Raw genomic sequence first — 20856 nt, forward strand, 5'->3', positions numbered from 1 at the left:
TTGCTGCTATGGATAAAGGGGTGGTTGAGGGGGAGAAGACAGAGAGTGGTAATCAATGGACACTGCTCATCGTGGACTGATGTTATTAGTGGAGTCCCTCAGGGTTCAGTGTTGGGTCCATTATTGTTTTCTGTATTTATAAATGATATTGATGATGGTATATCGGGCTTAATGTCCAAGTTTGCAGACAATACAAAGGTTGGCAGGGTTGTCAAGGACACTACTGACACTATGCTGCTGCAACAGGATCTGGAAAGGTTGAGCAGATGGGTTGAGAGGTGGCAAATGAAGTTCAACATTGACAAATGTAAAATACTACACATGGGAAACAGCAACCCCAGAGCAACGTATCAACTCTGTGGTACAACACTGACAGTGGTAGAGAATGAAAGGGACTTGGGGGTGGTTGTGCAGGCAGATATGAAGTTCTCTGAGCAGTGCAGACGGGCTGCAAGAGTAGCTCATGGAGTATTGTCAATGATATACAGGAATTTTTCCAGCAGGGATAAGGAGGTGATTATTCCATTGTATAAGGCGATGGTCAGGCCACACCTAGAGTACTGTATACAGGTCTGGAGGCCTCATTGCAAGAAGGATGTAGAGCTGCTGGAACGAGTACAGAGAAGGGCAACAAGATTAGTGAATGGAACAAAGGGGTGCTCTTACGAAGAAAGGCTTAAGTTTTGCAAATTACAGTGTCTGGAGACTAGGCACCAGCGAGGTGATCTGATAGAGGTGTATAAAGCCTTGAATGGTTTAAGCATGCTCAATGCTGATGGGATTCTTCCTCTAGCTCAGAAAAATCACCTGAGAGGGCATAAATTCAAATTGAGGAAAGACAGATGTAGGATAGACGTGCGGAAATTTGCCTTTAACCAGCGGGTGGTTGGTTGGTGGTACAGACTTCCATCCCTTGTGGTGGAGGTTGATAGCCTAAATAAGTTTAAGGCTCAGCTGGACAGGTATTTTGAACGAACAGAGGGGTGAAGTGGAAGTGGGTTTTTTTTTTTTTTTTTTTGGCTGATGCTGCATAAGCTTGCTTTCTTGCATCAAATGCCTCTACTAATGCTAATGCTAATGCTAATCTGCCACAATCTTACCGGACCATTGCACTGCTGCCAGTCTTCAGCAAACTTCTCGAACGGATGATCACCCATAGAATAGAAGCCCACTACAATGGCGCTGGTCTCTCCTCACCTAAGCAGTACGGTTTCCGGAAAGGACGCTCCCCGATTGATGCACTGGAAACAATCATTGAAGCTGCTACCAACTGCAACTCCAAATACTTTCTACTAATCTCCTTTGACTTCGCTGGTGCCTTCGATTCCCTCTGGTGGCCCAGCGTCCTGGGCAGGCTCCGAAGAGCGCATCTCCCAGAACACTTATATAGATGCATCAAGACCTATCTCCAGGACCGGCGAGTTGTCGTGTCTGCTCCCCACTGCAGTGTCTCCAGACCAGTCTTCAGGGGATGCCCTCAGGGATCTGTCCTGGGGCCTCTCCTCTGGAATCTGGTGCTGGATGATTTCCTGAACATCAAATTCAACAATGTACAAACCCAGGCCTATGCAGATGACCTGGTCATGCTCTTTTCTGCCAATAACAGAACCCAACTAGAAGCAACTGCCAACCGGGCCATCTCCACCTTTCAAGCTTGGGCAGAGCATAACAACCTAAAGATCTCCCCAGAGAAAACCAATTCGATCCTACTAAAAGGCACCCTTGATTTGAGAAGACCACCCCAAATCAAGGTCAATGGTGTTACAGTAAAACTAAAAACAGAGCTTAAATATCTAGGTTTGATCTTAGACAAAAACCTTTCCTTCACTCCTCATCTAGACCAACTCAGAATTAAGATCAGGAAGTATGCTGCCCAAGTCTCAAGAGTTGCCCGGAAGGACTGGGGCTTAAAGAAGAGAACGCTGTCACTCTTCTATAAGGCAGTTTTCATCCCGTTTATCACCTATGCTTCTAGAGTCTTGTACAAGAAGGCCAATACCGTAGTAAACAGATCGCGCCTAGGAACTATCCAGCGCTCTCTTCTCCTTCTGTCCTCGCGTGCCTGTCGCACTGTCAGCACCCATGCGCTCCAGGTTCTCACTGGATCTCTTCCACTGGACCTGGAGATTGTTCGTCATGGGTTGCTCTACCAAATAGCCAAAGGAAGAGCAGTTACTTGTGCAGGTTTCACCACTGACCCAACAAATAATAGAAACGCTGAAAAGAAGAGACTTAATGAACATCTAACAGACATCTGGCAAGAAAGATGGCAGACATCAACTAAAGGCGCTGTCACCAAAAGATTCCTCCCTGATGTCAGGGCCTCCTACCCCCTCACACCTGTCTGGTTTTCACCAGGACTCTATGCTACCTACCTCCTCACTGGACATGGCTCCTTCCAGAAAAAACTACATGACTTCAGAATTTCAGACTCGCCCCGCTGCCACTGTGGAGAGGATCAGACGTGGGAGCACCTTGCCCACAGCTGTGAAATCTACGAAGACTTCAGGAGGATCCTAATAACAAAACTACGCTTCAACTACCAAAATCAACAACACCTCACCCTACAGAATGAAGAAACTTACCGAGCTCTGACTCAATTTGCAATGGACTTATTTACCAGGCAGAAAGCGCTACCACCACCTTAGTATCCGAATCAATAGGTCATAACAACCATGACTGCCAATTGGAAAGGGATGAATCAAATTAGAACAGTGAAACCATCAATATCCTGTGGACTAATCTGATTCATCCCTTTCCTTCTAGAGTTTACATAGATAAAGAACTCTTTTCTGTTTTTCATTGCATCCTTGGCCAAAGATTTTTCATAATCTGTCTTTGCCCGCCTAATCTCCTTTGTGACTTGATTACAGACCAGCTTATCACAGGCTTCCATGACACCCATTAATTTATACACATGGCGATTCACTACCAGTGCGACAAACTTGCAGGAGGTGTAGGGGGCACAAAGATGAATCGGAATCACATAGCATTGCAGGGTCCGAAATGCCTTCGTCATGCGGTAGAGGACGTTGAACAGGAGGTCGCGTGAACAGCGATCCCGCTGGAAGTCAGCATTTGCGAACCGTTTCTGTTGAAGAAACCAAGTAGCAAAAGTCCTCCGGAGTGGATAATCCGCAGGCTCCAATGATTGGACGCGTTGCAGATGGTATGAACTCATTTGGTTTGTTGACAATATGCTCCATACAGTGGATTGGGAAATACCCAATCGTTGGCCTATCCCTCGAGTACTCGTACTCGAATTGCCTTCTGCAAGACGTAGGACATTCTCCTCATTGTCTGGCGTCCTCGTCGTTCGCTCTCGATTCATGGTACCTCTCGTGAAACAACCAGTCTCACGTAACCTTCTGTGCACACGTGCGAAATTTGTATGATGAGGAGCACGCCTGTGCTGGAAACGTTCCTGGTACAAGCGCAGAGCGGCGCGCCCATTGCAGTCCGCAGCTCCATACGTGAGGTTCATGTCGGCCAGTTCAACGTTTGAATACTTGTCCATCCTACTGCCTCGGAAACCGGTTCGCAAATGCTGACTTCCAGCGGGATCGCTGTTCACGCAACCTTCCGTTCAACGTCCTCTACCGCATGACAAAGGCATTTATTTCGGACCCTGCAATGCTATGTGATTCCTATTCGTCTTTGTGCCCCCTACACCCCCTGCAAGTTTGTCGCACTGGTAGTGAATCACCCTGTATGTATCACATTCAGTTTTCTTCTATGCCACGTCTCATTAGTTCACATTACATCCATTTAGGCCTCAATGTTCGTATGGAAAGCCTAGTAGCTTCCAAGATTAATTCTTTGAATGCCTCCGATTTTGAATTTACTGTCGGTTCTTACCAACAGTTGATCTCACCGTATAGAATTTTAATACTGTCTCAAACCACCGTAGTCGCCTTTACGAAAGCAAAAACCCTTTCCTTTATCCTTGATGGTAGTTACCTCTTTCAGTTAATCCCACTTCAGCACACTGTGATCACTGCCACCTAGTTGTTCCTTTATCTGCCGATTTTTAATGCATGAAGAATCACTACTGATAATTAAATAAAAAGTATTATTCACTCTAGTTGCCTCCCGAGCATGCTGATGTAGAAAACATCCCATTAATCCACAAAAGCCTTGCTAGTGTGTGAGTGACCAACCAACAAATTCCCGTCAATACCTGGGAAATTAAAATCCCCCATTATAAGACTCTGATTTACTAGCCCCCTCTATTTCCTTGTACAGTTTTTTGTTATACTCATCAGAGTCATTAGGCCTATAACACACTCCTTCTCACAATTTTGATCTCCCTTATGTCACACCAAACTGACTGAATATTGTACTGCCCAGCGATGTCGACTGGCTGCACTTCCTTGGATTTTATGTGTTTCTTAACTAATAGCATTTTCCAGTTCCCTGGTACAACAACAAAAATGTGAAAAAATGTGGTTGATGTGGAATATTAAAAAATATTCCACATCAACCATATTAAAAAATATTCCACATCAACCGTTCATTCATTTGGAAGGAATGGAAACATTTTTTTTTTTTTTTTTTGGCTGATACTCTAAAGCTTTCTCCCTTCCATCTTTTGCCACTACTAATACTAATATTAACTTCAACATAAATTCAAATATTAACTTCAATATTAACTTCAACATAATTCCAGTTCTGTGTTCCTTATATCTGTGTGACACCAAGTCTCGGATATCCCAACAAAATCTGCCTTTGATGTTTTGACCTACGCCTCAAATTCATCAAATTTATTTACCAAGCTCCTAGCATTGGTGTATAAGCAAGTATACATGCACCTGTTCCTATTCTTCGCTAGCCTAACATAACCCATGTGTATGCCTGTACCACAATGACTCCCAGAAGTCTCTGAAATACCCTGTATCTTGTTTTTCAGGCTGCAGCTCATTCCAATAGAAGCTGTGCAAGAATCACTTTCACCTCTGCCAGGGGCTACTGTTAATCTATTAGTCCGTGTATCCCCCCAATCTAGCAGTTTTCGTACCCACCTAACACTGCCTCGATAGTATCAGCAAACATTCTTGCACCCTTTCTATTTAAGTGTATCCCATTCCTGTAGAAGCAGGCTCTCCTGTTAACAAGTACAGACCAGGCTAAAAAAAAAATTCTACCCCTTGAGCCTTGTACAATCTTTCCAGGCCCGAATTGATCGACAAGGTTCTCATCATACACTCCCTCCTATCATGTACAAGTACAAAGTACAAAGTGGGTTGAGGGTCAAACGGAACCAAGAATTTCTCCCATCTCCGCGAGTGTTCGCTGTATCGAAGGACAGTACTCTGTCAAGACCATTGATTTAAAAGTGTGTGGATCATGTGTTGTACCTATTATTCTTCTGGCCTATTGGCCGTCGAGCCCCTGATGGGATCCGACGTACTATGCCAAAGATAAGGCTGGCCAGGTGTACCTTGAAATTTATTTTACTCTGGCAGGTCCCGCTGCCTTAATTTCCTTGGATTTCAGCGGCTTGGTCCTGAAAAAAAAAAAAAAAAAAAAAGATAATCGAGATGGTATTATTGCAAGATCGCTATTAAGAGCCAGTATGTGAGGTTTGTTCGCTGAAAATCATTTCAGCGAACAAACGCGGGCAATAATTTTGGTGTTTATTTAAATTTGAATGTGTGGGGATTTCGCGGAGTATAGTCATGGAGACTATACTCCGCGACTGAACAGACTAAATTATAGAGACTGAAGGCTGGGGAGAAAGAGAAGTCTGGGCAGAATTGCAGACACTTTCAAATTCAACCCTAATTCACGGCTTTTTTTTTTAACAGTGACCTGTACTTGTTAAGTAATTCCGCTGGTCTCCTACACATAATATCATTAGTGTCAACGTGTACAACAATAACACCTTTTGTACCCTTAAAAGATGATATCTGCTCTACAACGTCATCAACCTTTGCCCCTGGCAGACATACCCTGGTCCTGTTCCACCTATCCTTTTTACACACTATGTTTCCCGTTTCCCTGACCATAGAGTCACCAACAACAACTACTACTCTGGGACCAGCGTTTTCTGCCTTGAGGGTTGCCGCTGCGTTGCCCGATGATCAAGTTCAAGTTTTGGCGTTGATGCGGACAGCTGAAAGCTTCATGGGCCCCTCAGTTTAGATCTTTCAAGGGCATCCATCCCGTCCTTCAAGCTATAAGCCCATGACAACGCTGAGTTGTCGCCTGATTTCCTCACAGTCTTTACATCGCCCACACACACAAAGACACTCCCCTTGGCAATATTGTGTCCCGTACCTGATTGATCCACAAAAATCAAACAAGCAGTGCATTTTAAGGGATCCGGTTCCAAAACTTTCTGCCTTGATCACTTTTGTCAGGTATTCGTGGCTGACGGTGTCAAATGCTCTTTCGATGTCGACTCCAGATGGAGGCAATGTTTTTGTGTCAGATGTAGTGCTCGAAAATACATCGATTTGTAGAATGGTGTCTTCTATGCTTCTTTCCCGAATTCTACAGGTTTGAGTTTCTGGGATTAATTTCGTGATATGTATTTGTGCGTATTCTGCTAGTATCTTTGTTATTATTTTAAGATCGGTATTTAGTAAAGTATTTCCTCTCCACTGAAAAAAAAGCGGAAATAAAAACTGAAAATTGAAAGCCATAAAAATGTGAAATAAATGAAAGTCATAAAAATGTGGAATAAATGAAAACCATAAAAATGTGGAAAAATGTGGTTGATGTGGAATATTAAAAAATATTCCACATCAACCATATTAAAAAATATTCCACATCAACCGTTCATTCATTTGGAAGGAATGGAAACATTTTTTTTTTTTTTTTTTTGGCTGATACTCTAAAGCTTTCTCCCTTCCATCTTTTGCCACATTAACTTCAACATAAAGTGCCACCCGAGGAGAACATGCTGCTACTGGGTGCGTCCACAGGTGGCGGAGAGTGGAAAGACCTTCAGATATGGAGGTCAGCTGTGAATAACCAATAAACATCTGCAGACCAAACCTGGGATCAGCTGGCTCCGGCTGTCAATACCCAGCAGGGCCCCTGACTAGGGTTACAGGTTTCCATGCTCAGGATAACGAGCGATGGCCAATGGCAGAACCCACAGTTAGAAAACGGAGGAAGAAGGCAGATGAGCTACGACCTCAGAAGACAACGGTTATTTCAAGCGGAGGAACTTCTGGGAAGAGAGATGGTGTTTTCGGTAAACACACCCGGCAGAAGGCAATGGCAAACCACTGCTGTAAAATGCCAAGAATGTCATGTTCATGCAAATTTAAGAAAGGTAGACAACGGCGTGAACCCAGTGTCGGGGATCTCAGTGCTGTCAGATGCAGATGCCTCGCTCTGTACGGATAACCATGGACTACAATTGGTGCCGAATCGTCAACAAGAAACTGTAAGCAGAACTAGCAACAGCAGGAACAGAAAGAAAAACAGGCGAGCGTTGAAATTGCCTACTTGGAATGTGAGGACTCTTTTTCCAATGCGGAAAACTTGATAATGTAAAACAGGAAATGGAACGATTACAAATTAACATACTCGGGTTATGTGAGATCAAGTGGAAAGAGAGCGGACACTTCAAGACAGGGCAACAAAGAATGATTTATTCGGGAGGAGACGGACACGAAAGAGGAGCTGGGGTTTTGTTAGATAGGGAAACGTCTTAGAGCGTGTTCGGTTGGTGGGCTTTATCGGACAGAATACTGCTGGTCAAACTCAAAGGAAAATCTTTTGATATGGCCATCATTCAGGTGTACCAACAGCAGAGAGTAGTGAAGCGGAACTAGAAAAGTTTTATGAGCAGCTGGAAACAGCAAGAAAACAATGCAGATCTTAAGAAATTATAATCATAATGGGAGACTTAAATGAAAAGTAGGAAGTGAGCCAGATGGAGACGTGATAGGAAGATATGGATTGGGAAATCAAAATGAAAGAGGTGAAATCTGGGCACAGTGGTGCAAGTGATTAGCAACACTTGGTTTAAAGAACATCCAAGGCGCACCTGGACATGGAAAAGTCCAGCAGACAATGTAAGAAATCAAATAGACCATATCAAAATAAATAATCCTTTAGGAATGCCATCCTTCAGGCAAAGACATATCTAGGAGCGGATTGCGGAAGCGACCATGTACCAGTAGTAGCCAAACTACTGGTCAAGCTGAAAAAAACTGAAACAAAGCACAAGAACGGAATGTTTTCAATTTGATCTATTGCAGAAAGATGATGGCATCAGGAATGCATTTGGTGAGGTGGTCAGAGGCAGGTATGAGATACTTGCAAATGAATGAAACAGCAAATGGTACGCACTGAAGGAAGCCTTGACCAACACGGCATGTGAAATCATTCAAAAAAAGAAAGGAAAAGTAAAAATCAATGGACGACGAGCAAAATCCTGAGCTTGATGAGACAAAGGCAACAATTTTTTTTTCCAAGACGCAGCGGATAATATCGGAAGATGGAAAAGGAAATTAAGAGAGTAAGAGGCAAAAGAAGCATGGTTAAATGACCAGTGCAAAGAGATTGAAAAATATGAATGCTCGGAGCCAGCTACAATGTACAATCAAGGAGTTGGTGGGATATAATATCTGTCCAGCGTCAGGCTGTATAAAAGCGAAGGACGGAATAGTAATCATGGAAAAAGGCAAAGCTACGAACAGATGGACAGAATACGTCGAAGAACTCTTTCAGGACGAACGCAGGGAAAATCCAACAAGCCACAAGATCCTGAAAGGTACGGAAATACTGAAATCGGAAGTCAGGGCAGCTGATTTTGGCATTGCGATAATATCTGAGGTGTTAAATGAGATATATGAGAGTGTAGTGATACCAGAGGACCTTAGTAAATCCATATCCATAGCTCTGTCAAAGAAACCAAGGGCTGTTGATTGTGAACTACATCGCACCATTAGCGTAATGAGTAATATTACTAAAATTCTTCTAAGAATAATATTGATGAGGATAAGGAATAAAATAAAGCCTCAGATAGGAGAAGAACAATGTGGATTTATGCAAAATACTGGAACAAGAAATGCTATTTTCATCATAAGGATAATGTCGGTGAGGGCTATTGAAATACCTGTTTATGTGTTTTCTTGATCTTACGAAGGCATTCGACAGGTTGAAATATGAAGAACTCTTGAACATTCTAGATTATTTAGACATAGACGGGAAAGACATATGGATACTCAGGAACTTATACCGGGAACAAACAGCCACCCTGAGAATTGAAAAAGACAGGGGTGAGAAAATAAGAATTCTGAGGGGAGTAAGCCAGGGCTGTGTTTGTTCTCCGTACCTATTCAACCTCTACAGCGAGAAAATTATGAGAGGAACACATGGAATTGGAGAATTCGCATTTGGCGGACAGAATTTGGTAAACATTGGATATGCAGACAATATCGCTCTCTTTGCCGAGACAGAAGAAGAGCTACAGGAACTTTAAGACAAAGTAGTGGAACAAGGTAGAAGGAAAGGCTTAACAATAAACATTAAAAAAAACAGAGTGCATGGTTTTCAGCAAAACGAAAATTGTGCCCAAATGCATACTGAAATTAGGGAACAACATTATAAGACATGTAGAGAAATACAATTATCTAGGGGGTTGTGTTACAAGATGGACGATCAGATAATGAAATCAAAAGACAGATTGGTATGGCCAAGGCCACGTTTCAGAAACTGAGCGACACACTAAACGATAGAAATTGTCATTGAAAAAGAAAAATAGAATTTTGAACCGTTATGTTATACCTATCCTTACGTACGGTAGTGAATGCCGGACAATCTCCCGAGAAATGGCAAAGCGTTTGGAGGCGACAGAAATATGGTTTTATAGACGGATGCTCATAATATCCTGGACTGAACATAGTAGAGGTACTACAAAGAGCAGAAACGCAACGATCGTTACTGAGGAACATAAGAGAAAAGCAGCTGAAATTTTTTTGGGCACATTATGAAGAAGGAAGGTTTGGAGGAGATCATCATGACAGGCAAGGTGAATGGAAAGCGAAGCAGAGGAAGACAAAGAATAAATTATATTAGTAGTCTGACAAATTGGATGAATGTACGGAGTCTAGACCTGCTGAGAACAGCAAAAGATCGAGAGCTGTGGAAGACCATGATCAAAAATCAAATTGGATTTTCGCGACACAAGAAGCCCTTTAACCATTAAAAAGAAAAAGAAAAAGCCAATTTTTGTAAACTAAAGAACCTTTTCGAATTCATACACACGTGAATGAATATTACTTTGATATTGCACCAATTTACTTTTTAACAAGATGATCTGATAATGATTAGACTAAAAGTGTGTAAGGTGATGAGCAATTCTACTGAAAATATTATGCTGTATATTTTCAGTCTGCCTTAGTTTTTAAACGATTATTAAACAAAACGTACATTTGTTTGTAATAGTTTCATCACGAACACGTCATTCGCACTAAAAGATATTTGAGTAATCATCCGAAAAGGAACATAATATTGAGGTCCAAAAACGTCTTTACTAGCGCAATTTGAAAAAAATTGTATCGGAAAACTGTCATGCGAAAAGCGTTACGAAAATTTATTCCAATTTGATTTATCTTCTACTGGACAAAATTTAATGAGATTTTGCAAGGAGCCTCATCTTATCACTATAATAGAGGAAAAACTTTCAAAAACCTCTGATAATTGCAGTAGTTTTTCCAGAATAGTGGAAAATATGAACTTGTGATCAAGGAAATTTTCTCGCATAATAAGCAGGATAATGTTGACGTATAGCATATCTTTGAAAAGCTAAGGGATTTAGAAACAGAAAGATTAAGGCTTTAAGATACAAAAATCTTTCGGAAACTGGGAAATGCGTTAATTCGAAAACGCTTCTGGTTTCAAGTCACCTGGTGTTTTCAGATTGAATGTAATTTTTTTATTTACAATTAAACTCTGAGGCTGGAAAAGAGTACTGCAAATTTATGAAAACATTCTTCAACTTGGACATGTTATCAGATCTTCCGAAAAATACCACAAGTAATGGAACAACTATACATTATATATATGTAATCGTGAATTAAAATCTCTTCAATGTGTATCTTATTCATTATATATGCTAATTTAGTTATCACAGACCAGTACTTTCAGTAACCGATATGTAATTATTATTAATAAAATAAAAACGTTGTTATATTATTATCCATGAATTTTATTAATATCTTAAAAGTAAAACGTTTTTAACGCCTGCCGATGACTTAAATTTAAAACACGTTAAATATGCTAGCGGCAGGACACTAAATGTACTTGCTACAGAATTTTTTTTAACTGTTTTACAGTATCGCCTTATTCACTTTCCCGATTTTACAAGGGGATAGGGAAGGAGTAGATATCTCTTCCTTCCAGTAGTATGTTAGTATGGTCCTTGAGGTTGTCACAGACATTCTCTCAGACATGCCAGACAAGCTGTACTTGCTACCCGGGAGTCTAAAACGCTAATAGAACTGATATTCGGGTGACACTCAAGTCAAGTGGACCCAATTTCGGCGAAGTCCGGACGGTCTGTGACAGCCAAATCCTCTGCTTGCACCTTCACGATGGTGGGACTGTTAGTAATCCTGGGTATAACCTCCATGCACAAGTACATGTTGGGTGACCACCCAGGTGTGAACCAACGTAAGCAGGTGTCGAGGTGTGGCGCCCACACCACATGGAGGAATGCCGCCCCTCTATGTTATCAGGCAATACAAGGTGGTAGATGACTCTCATCAACCGGTGAAATACCACCACTTTGTTTATTGGAGGCTTGAAGTGGTGGAACCCATGTTTAGTCTCTACAGCTAAGTTCCGGTCAACACTTCCCTATCTCTTCCATCATGCAGTATGATTGATGACTTTTGAGGTTATGATGAACGTCGTGGCGAGATCCAATATTCCTTACATTTCGAGGGTACAGCTCTAAAACGGTGTTCGCAGGCCGGCAGCTAGTTAGTACACCGGACCGGACCTATTAGTAACTCTCTAGGAGGCTTCCGGATCAGCTAGGATAATTTGCTACCTCTACTCTGCCAGATAGTGACTGAAGGGAGTCCGAGTAGTGTGTATGCGGGGAGCATTGCAGAGGCCACGTTATGTCAAGGATCTGGGTATATTCTTACCACGTGTACGCCATATCCAAAAATTTCACTACTTCATACAGCATGTCGCACCCACTTTTTCTTACTATTGAATACACCATGAATTGTCAAACTAATAGAGCAAGCTTATCTGCGAAAAGATCTAAACCTCCCAAGGACTTCCTAATTCATTTCACAAATATACGTGGTCTTAATTCTAATCTCACCGATGTCCATTTCCACTTGCAGTCTGCCAAACCCCATCTACTTTTTCTGACAGAATCTCAGTTATCGGTTGATTCAACTACTGCTCATCTCAGATGCCCAAATTATTCGCTGTATGATTCCTTTCGCCTCAAAGGTGGTACTTGTGCATAAGTCCGTTCTGATATTCCCTGTCAGAGACTTGGTAATTTGGATTCTCCTCGTTTGATCTTCTCTGGCTTAAAATCTCTCTACCTCATTGTGTGAAATTCATCTGTTGTTTCTACCGTTCTCCCAACTCCACTAATCACTTGGAGCTCTTTGACTTCCTCTCTTTGCAACTTGACTTTCTCCAGTCCAACTTTCCTAACAGTGTGGTAATTTTCCTTGGTGAATTTAATGTTCACAACTCCAGCTGGCTTCCGTTTTCTAGTCACACCGACCCAGCAGGTCGAGATGCTGAGGCTTTTGCAAATACTAATGACCTAGCACAGATTGTTCATTTACCTAAAAGAATACCGGACAATCCTAATCATACAGCCAATACGCTTGATCTTTTTCTCACAAACAACCCTTCTAAGTACACAGTCGAAGTGAGAGGTTCTTTAGGCACTTCATATCACAACTTGGTGATTGTCTCTTCTCCAATGGAACCCTTATCTCATGGCTATTCCCAACCTCGTGTTGTTTAGCATTACAAGAATGCAAAATGGAATGACCTGCGAGACTTCTTTTCTTCTTTTCCTTGGTCGGATTACTGTTTCAAAACGTCTGATGTCAATGTTTGCTCAGATCTTGTCAGTGAACTTATTCTGGAGGAATGGAATCCTTTATCGCACATTCCACTTTAAAATCTCGTCCCTTATCTAAACCTTAGTTTTCCAATAAATGTGCTAAGGCTGTTCAAGAGAAGAATGTTGCATATCGTAATTGGCTTGTTTCGAATTCTTCAGTTTAATTTTCTGCCTACGCCAAAGCTCGCAACAATTGTAAAGCAGTTATTAATCAGTCCAAACTAGAGTTTGAATAGGCTAAGAGTAGAAAACCTGCTTCTTGCCCTAATGGTAGCCGAGCATTCTGGTCTCTTGTCACAGCTATTGGCCGCAACTTTTGCCCATCTCTGCTCCCACCTCTGTCCTAACCAGATGGTTCTGTTGTCACTTCAGCCAAGGATAAAGCTGACCTGCTAGCATCCCATTTTTCTTCCAGCTCATGTATTTATGATCTTGGTAAAACACCTCCCACCATTCCCAACACGCTCCATTCAATGCCTCCCGTGGTCTTCCGACAAAAGGATATCAGAAGGATTTTGATGAATCTTGATGCTAAGAAAGCTCCAGGTCCTGATGGTATTTCTCCACTTGTTCTCGAAACCTGTGCTCCTGAACTTACTCCTATTCTTTGCCGCCTCTTTTCCCTTTCTTATTCCAAAGGTGTTTTTCCTTCTGCTTGGAAATTTGCTCATATCCAGCCAGTTCCTAAAAAGGGTGACAAATCCCACCCATCCAATTATCGTCCCATTGCTATTACTTCTACTCTTTCTAAAGTAAGGTAGAAATCAATTAACCGCCAACTCTTAAACTACCTAGAAACCTTCCATCTGATCAACGATCGCCAGTATGAATTCCGTCAGTGTCGATCCACTGGTGATATTCTGGCTTTTGTTAACCATTTATGGACTAATTCAATGGAAAGTTTCGGTGAAACACAAGTTGCTCTTGACATCTCAAAGGCTTTTGATGGTGTTTGGCATAAAGGTCTTCTAAACAAGCTTCCATCTTATGGTTTGCCAACTGTTTTTAGTAATTGGTTATCCAGTTTTCTCTCTGATCGCTCACTGAGGGTGATGGTAGATGGCTCTCTGTCTTCTAACTTCTCCACTAATGCCGGTGTTCCCCAAGGTTCACTTCTTTCCCCCACTCTATTCCTTTTGTATATCAATGACCTTCTTCCATTGACTGGAAATCCTATCCATAGTTTTGCCGATGATAGCAAATTGCATTCAACTTTCCAATTTGGGAAACCTTGTCCTGCTCAATCAGTTTGAACTTCTCGAAAATCTGCTACCAATTCCTTAAATGCCGATCTTCAGGTAATTCTCTAGTGGGGCAAAGACAACTTAGTTGATTTCAACCCTTCTAAAACTCAGTCTTGTCTTATATCTCGCAAAAAGGAGTCTTCTGCTCCTATGCTTATCTTTAGTGACACTCCGATTTCTAGGCAAAATGATATATATCATTTTTTTGGGATTACCCTGACTTCTAATCTCTCTTGGCACAAGCACATTACAAATATTGCTTCCTCTGCATCTTAAAAACTTGGTTTTCTCTTTTGCTCTCAGCGTTACTTTTCTTCCAAACAGCTGCTCACTCTGTATGAATCGCAAATCCGCCCTGCTATGGAATATTGTTCCCACATCTGGGAACAATATTCCATAGGAGGAATATTCCATTCAAAAGAGGCCAGTTAGGTTAATTAATGATTCATCCTAACAGAGTCTCTCCACTCGCTCTCTCATAGGCGTTCTGTTTCTGCTGCATGCCTCTTCTACAGATAATTCCATGGGCACTGTTCGTCTGAACTGCCTTCTATAATTCCCGCCCTCTCTTTCAAAACAGTCCAAACACTTGCCGCCACCAGCCAACATCCATTTACTGTCCAACTGCAAACCCACAGAACCAACTTTTCATCTTCCTCATTTATTCATTCAACTGTCGTTTTCTGGAAAAACCTTCCTTCATACGTATTTCCTGAAAATTGCAATCTACAGAAGTTCAAGTCCAATGTCAACAAATATCTTCTTTCGTCTTCTCAACCTCCAACCCCAAGCACGGTACTAAGTACTATAGGTTCTAATACCTCTCGTGTTTGGGGTTCTCATAAAAAAAAAAAAAAAAAAAAAAAGTTAAAAAAACAGAAAAATTAAGCAGTCAGTTTCAAAACGTTCCATTTAATTGTTTATTCAGCGTTCCCGATTTTTAAAGGAATCCTTGAAGAGAAACGAAAAAAAAAAAAAAACCGAAATAAAAACGTGAAAGCCATAAAAAGCAGTGATGTTTTTTTAAAATTATTGCACATCAATTATTCAGTCATTTTTCAGATTTTTAAAGATCCATCACGTTACTCACTACATTTCACAAAACTGTGGATGTCCTATTAAAAAATTCATAAATTATTAGAGTGACATGGTATTGTAACAAACAATTCATATTTTCTCAAAGGTAGGGAGATCATCCAAAATTAATCAAAAATAACAAATCTGGTGTATCCAGTTTTCCAAGAAATAATGGATGCGGTCCAAAAGGTTCACACCATTCATTGTAGGAAATGCTTTGATATTCTAACTTGGATTTATACCCTAGGCATCTGATCATATTGTTTTTTAGTGACCTCAATTTTTGAGAAGATATTGCTGATGAGGATTTCAGACCTCAGAGTTGTACTCCATAATGAGTATTACTGTTAATAAGCATGCATAAAATTAAGAAATCCGAGGGTTTTTGGATGCTTTATCTGATTTTTTATTAATGTGCTCTGAGAAGCGCCGCTTAGAGAAGTCCAGTCCCAAAACAGACTCCCAAATCTTTCAATAATCTGATTCTCCAATTTATAATGAAACTCAATTAACTTTTTACTTGGGAATAGTTAATAATTGGTATCAGGCACCATTTATTAATGCTGATAATTAATCCATTATTTATGATCCATTTATAAACAGAAATTATGATATACCGAATATGCTTCGAAATACCGAAGTTTAGCAATCTTAATATCATCAGCTTATGTCAATAACTTTACATCTCCTTGCATTAAACAATCCTACAAAATAAACAGAAAGGGATCCAAAGAGGCCCATGGGATCCCCCCGCTCTGAATGAAAGAAAAAATCCGAGTAATTACGTCTATAGCACACTTGGTTTGTTTATCAATAAAAAAATAATTAAGGGAAAAGCTTGAGCTTGAACTTTAATTCCAATGTGATTTAACTTGTCAGATAACTTGCTGTATGGTATAGTGTAAAAGGCTTTCTGCAAATCAAGGTCAACGAAGCCAGTTGTATTTTTGTTGGCCAGAGAACATTTAATATCATGATCTACTAAGATGGTTAATGACATATTAAATGTTGTCCGAGTAGGGATAATTGTTTAGGAGTATCAGCGATTAAGGTTATATTGCTTTGTGTATATTGTCTCTTAAATTGAGTGTGTTCTACTGTGGTCGATTTTCTGTTTGCTGGAAGGAAAACCAGCACTGACTGATTGTTTCCGGGAAAAAAAAAAAAAAAAAACAATGCTACCCTCGCCAGGGACCGACTAACTTAGACGCGTTATGAAAAAGCTCCATAAAAATTCCTCACATGGCATGGAACTTAAGTCGTTTCCATCCGGTGTAGAGAGGATGGCCGGCGTACGAACTGTGCAACCAACGCGATCTGGGACAGAGTATTAAAAAAAATTAAACACAACAAGGGAATTTTCAAGATTCTAAAATAGGTCAGTCAAAATGTTGTCGATAACTTTAACAGTTTATTTGAAAACATACATACCTCACCGTCCTTCAATATGGGCCCCCACGTGTGGGGCCCATATTGAAGGAGTGTTAGGTAATCAAATGTGGTCAATTTAGTAATCAAATTCATGTCACACTTTCTCCAGCATATTGTTGTTGATCTGAGAAATAGCTGCAGTGATACGTCTCCGCAACTCTTGCAAAGTGACAGGTAAGGAGGACACAAACACCAAATCTTTCACAAAACCCCACAGATAAAAAACTAAGGGAGTAAGGTCCGGTGATCTCGGTGGCCAATGAAGTAAAGGTTTCTCGTCACGGGGAAGCACGTCAATCCAGATACGGAGATAATTGCCATTCACAAACGTTTGCACCTCCCTGAGGAAATGTGGCAGAGCCTCATCTTGCTGTAAAATGAAGTTGTTTCCGTTTTGTGTCAGCTGCGTCAGCAGCTACTCGATCGGCATGCCAAGTTAGGAACTGCCATTCACAGTGTCTTCGGCGAAAAGAAGGGACGGTAAATGATTCATTCACAGAAAATGTTTAATTTTGGACTGTCCCATTCATGTTCCGCAGTTTCATGTGGATTCTCACTCTCCTAGATACGAATGTCGCGTCAATTCATTTTACCACTAAGATGGAACCTGGTTTCAGAGGTAAATCTGTCCTGTAAATCTTTCAGAGGTAATTCTGTCCGAGAAATTTTCAACAGTATCACACAATTTGCTGATGTTACAGCAAAATTCGTACCTAGAAACTTTGTCGCGTCGTTTTAGGGCTTGTAACAAATGAATTTTGTAAGGGCGCATAGAGAATCGCCTTTTGAGAATATGCCAAATTTTCTGTGAAATCCCATAGAAAAGTGTCTACTGGCCTTGTTAGTCGATTTGCGGAGACTCCTGAGATTTGCCTGCTGCATATGTTCTACAGTTCTGGGACGACTTGTACTTTTGTTCCAGCACAGGGATCGGCAGACTTTTTTGAGTGAAGAGCCATTTTTGATCTAACTAAAAAAAAAAAAAAAGAAAATCCGAAATGCCGCACTTCAGCTCAAGCTGGGAGGAGAAGGAGGGGTGGGGGAGTTTTTTAAGAAATAGAATAGAGTAGGAAGGTGTTTTATTAAAAAAAAAAATATATATATAATATTATTTTTTTTTAATATTATTTATTAATACTGAAAAAAAGCATAACAAACATTCAATTAGGTACAAAGTAATGTGACTTTTTCTGCTGAACTTCTTAAACGAGTCTCTCAACATCAGGCGAGTGTACCATAATTTTCATCTTTAAGCATGTTGAAAGACTCGCATTGCTCAGATGGCTTCTTGATTTATTTTTAATATAGTTCATGTTCGAAAATATTTTCCCGCAGAAATTCGTCGAGCCAAAAACTGAGAGAAGTCCAAACACAATTTTTTTTTTTTTCAAATTTATATAAATGCAAATACCTAGGTCACATCGCTAGGAACCAACAAAAATATCACCTACTACCACTCATCCTGGAGGGAAAGATCGAAGGCAAGAAACGCCCAGGCAGACCGAAAATGGCATGGCTAGATAACATCAACACCTGGCTTCACATGACAACAGCACAAATTCTACACGCAGCGCTAGACAGAGAACAATATCAAAACGAAGTCGCAAACGCCATTCGGCAGCATTAAAGAAGAAGAAGAAGAAGAAGAAGAAGAAGAAGAAGAAGATATACGTGTCAAGTAAGGTCTTGCTTTTTCAACTCATCTATCGCCGTCCATTTGTGTAGAATTGCAAGGGCAGCCTTGTGACTCTCCAAGTCGTCAATTTCAGTTTTAAGGCATTTTAGTCTTGCACTCCACATGTCTTTGATTTTTAAGTCCTCTAAATCCACTTCAAATTGTGCTTCATGGGGGATAAAAGTTAAAGAGCCGCATGCGCCTCGAGAACCGCAGAGGCGCAGGCCAGGAACTATTAAGTTCCTGGCCTGCTTCCACGGGACGTAAGTGGGGCCCTTTGGCTCCACTTACCAGAAGAAAAATGGCCAGAAGAACAATGGTACACGACATTACACGATCCAAGGTCCATACACTTTTAAATCTCTGCATTTACAGTGTACTGTAACATACCAGAACGTAAACTACGCGGAGATGGTGGAAACCCCTGGTACCGCTTGACCCTAAAAACACTTAGACTTCCCCTGCCATTCCGATACCATTGTGCTGCCCACGCGTCTGCGTGGGTAGCACAATGGTATCGTCACCGTCCTCCCCACACCTGGTGGAAAAGGCCCGGGTTCGAATCCCGTCGATGACGTGAGGAACTTTAATGGGCTTTTTTCACTCCGTGGCTGAGTTAGTTGGTCTCAGGCGTAGATAGCAAACCCACAGAAACTGGGGTTTTTCTTCCACCAATACAGACAAATCGACCATAGAACACACGCAATTAACAGACATAAGATACACAGCACGGCAGATGAATTTCATCATTCGGGTGGCCTAAAAAATAATAGTTTTTTTTTTTTTTTTTTTCCATCTACGATCTGTTCGAGAGACGAAAAACCTTCCCGCGCTCAAATAAGACATAATTCTGACGTCGAATAACCCTCCAGTAGCAACTGAGGTATACATCCACAAACGACAAAACCAAGCTTTGGGAAGAAAAAAAAACTGATAGTACAACCTGGACACGACCTGTGTGCCAGGAACGATGTCTTCACCAGATACGACACTTACGTGATGTGGACTCTGCACCGACCTGCAGCTCTGCTGCCAGCGCCATCTGGCGATTTGTACCTATAACCTCTCACCCCTGGCGGGGGGGTTATAGGTACCACACATGGGGAGAGGGGAGGAGAGGAGACAGAACTTCTCTTGGTGAGGCATGGGCCTGCCTCATTGACTGATTGGGGTCGCCTTCCCTAACGTCCTCATACTTCTGCCTTTTCTCCCCCAGTCTTCAGTCTACCCCCATTTTGGGTGTATTTGAGAAAGCTGTGTAGTTTTCTTCTCACTCCAAGAGGTATTGCTCTTGGTCTCTGAGGATAAAGTGGATTTCTGTGATCAGGATGGATAAGATATCCTCATAGAGGGGAATAGTTGTGCATGAGGTGGTCCCATGTTTCCAGTTTTCCACAGGAGCAGTGTGGGTCGTCGGTGAGCCCCAGAGTAGCAAGTCTCTAGTTGATTCGCCATGGCCAGTTAATAGGTATGTAGGCCTCAGGCTTGGGGATAGTCAGGTTGGGGATTTTTAGGTTTTGCCTACATCCGGTATAAATTTATTGGTAAATTGCCCCTTTTCCAAAGATCTCACATCTCTGTTGCCAGACCTGTTGTAGATATATATCGTGAGTAGTTTTTCTTCTATTGGCCGGTTGTTAGTTATATCTAGGAAGGTTAAAGTTTTCCCATTGTTCAGGTTACATAGCATGCCCCATCGGATGACCTCCAGGTTCAGCTGGAGGGCACCCGCAAGGACCTGAAGGGAGTGCATACTGACGGAGCGCACTCCCGTGTGGTAGTAAGTAAAAAAAAGAGTGCTGAATTGTTTCTACCCTCCTTTCAACAGTTCATATAAATACTGCTCTGTAGAATAGGGTGAAGGTTCTCCTTTTTATTCCCCCAGTCGTTTCTTGTTATTCTTCCGACTAACACGGTATAACTTTTCATCCTTTTCGGTATGTAGAGCAGGTGGGATTGAAAGGAGAGGTTTTTATCCAGGTATATGCCAAGGTATTTTAACTGTGTTACCAGTTTGATCGTTGTGATTCTTGATTAGTAGTGGTCTATTCAAGTCGAGATGCTCTTTCAGGAGGATTGATTTTGGTGCTGCTGAGCATTCTGGCTGCGTCTTCCTCAGTCGCAATTTCAATAATCACTCTCATGTTCCTTGTTTTCCTAATAGACTTGATTTGTGCAGTTTTTAGGTCGTTGAATAGATTAGCAATTATCGTTTCCTTAATCTGCTTGCTTGCTTGTCTGCGATGCTTCAGAGGTGGCCAGCTTGAGAAGAACGAGGTGCCGTGTTGTGAAAATGGTTTTATTTTTTGCTGGTTGGCTGTTGCTTGGTTTACTAGAGGGTTTTCTCAGCGTCT

At 41.4% G+C, this 20856-nt stretch overlaps 1 protein-coding gene across 3 annotated transcripts in view; it reads right to left on the minus strand.

Moving 5' to 3' along the window:
- The window catches only part of LOC150078551 (prolactin-releasing peptide receptor-like), a 387330-nt gene that overhangs the window by 265405 nt on the left and 101069 nt on the right, over positions 1 to 20856 (minus strand). Inside the window, exon 2 of one of the 3 annotated variants that reach the window (XM_090385523.1) lies at positions 16828 to 17793. The exons of the other annotated variants lie outside the window; for them this stretch is intronic. The gene's annotated coding sequence lies outside the window, so the exon portion shown is untranslated. The remainder of the gene's footprint in view (positions 1 to 16827; positions 17794 to 20856) is intronic. 3 annotated transcript variants of the gene reach the window in all.

Source organism: Mastigoproctus giganteus, chromosome 11 (assembly GCF_048544385.1).
Source record: "Mastigoproctus giganteus isolate SK-2022 chromosome 11, ASM4854438v1, whole genome shotgun sequence".
In the NCBI taxonomy this organism is placed as follows: domain Eukaryota; kingdom Metazoa; phylum Arthropoda; class Arachnida; order Uropygi; family Thelyphonidae; genus Mastigoproctus; species Mastigoproctus giganteus.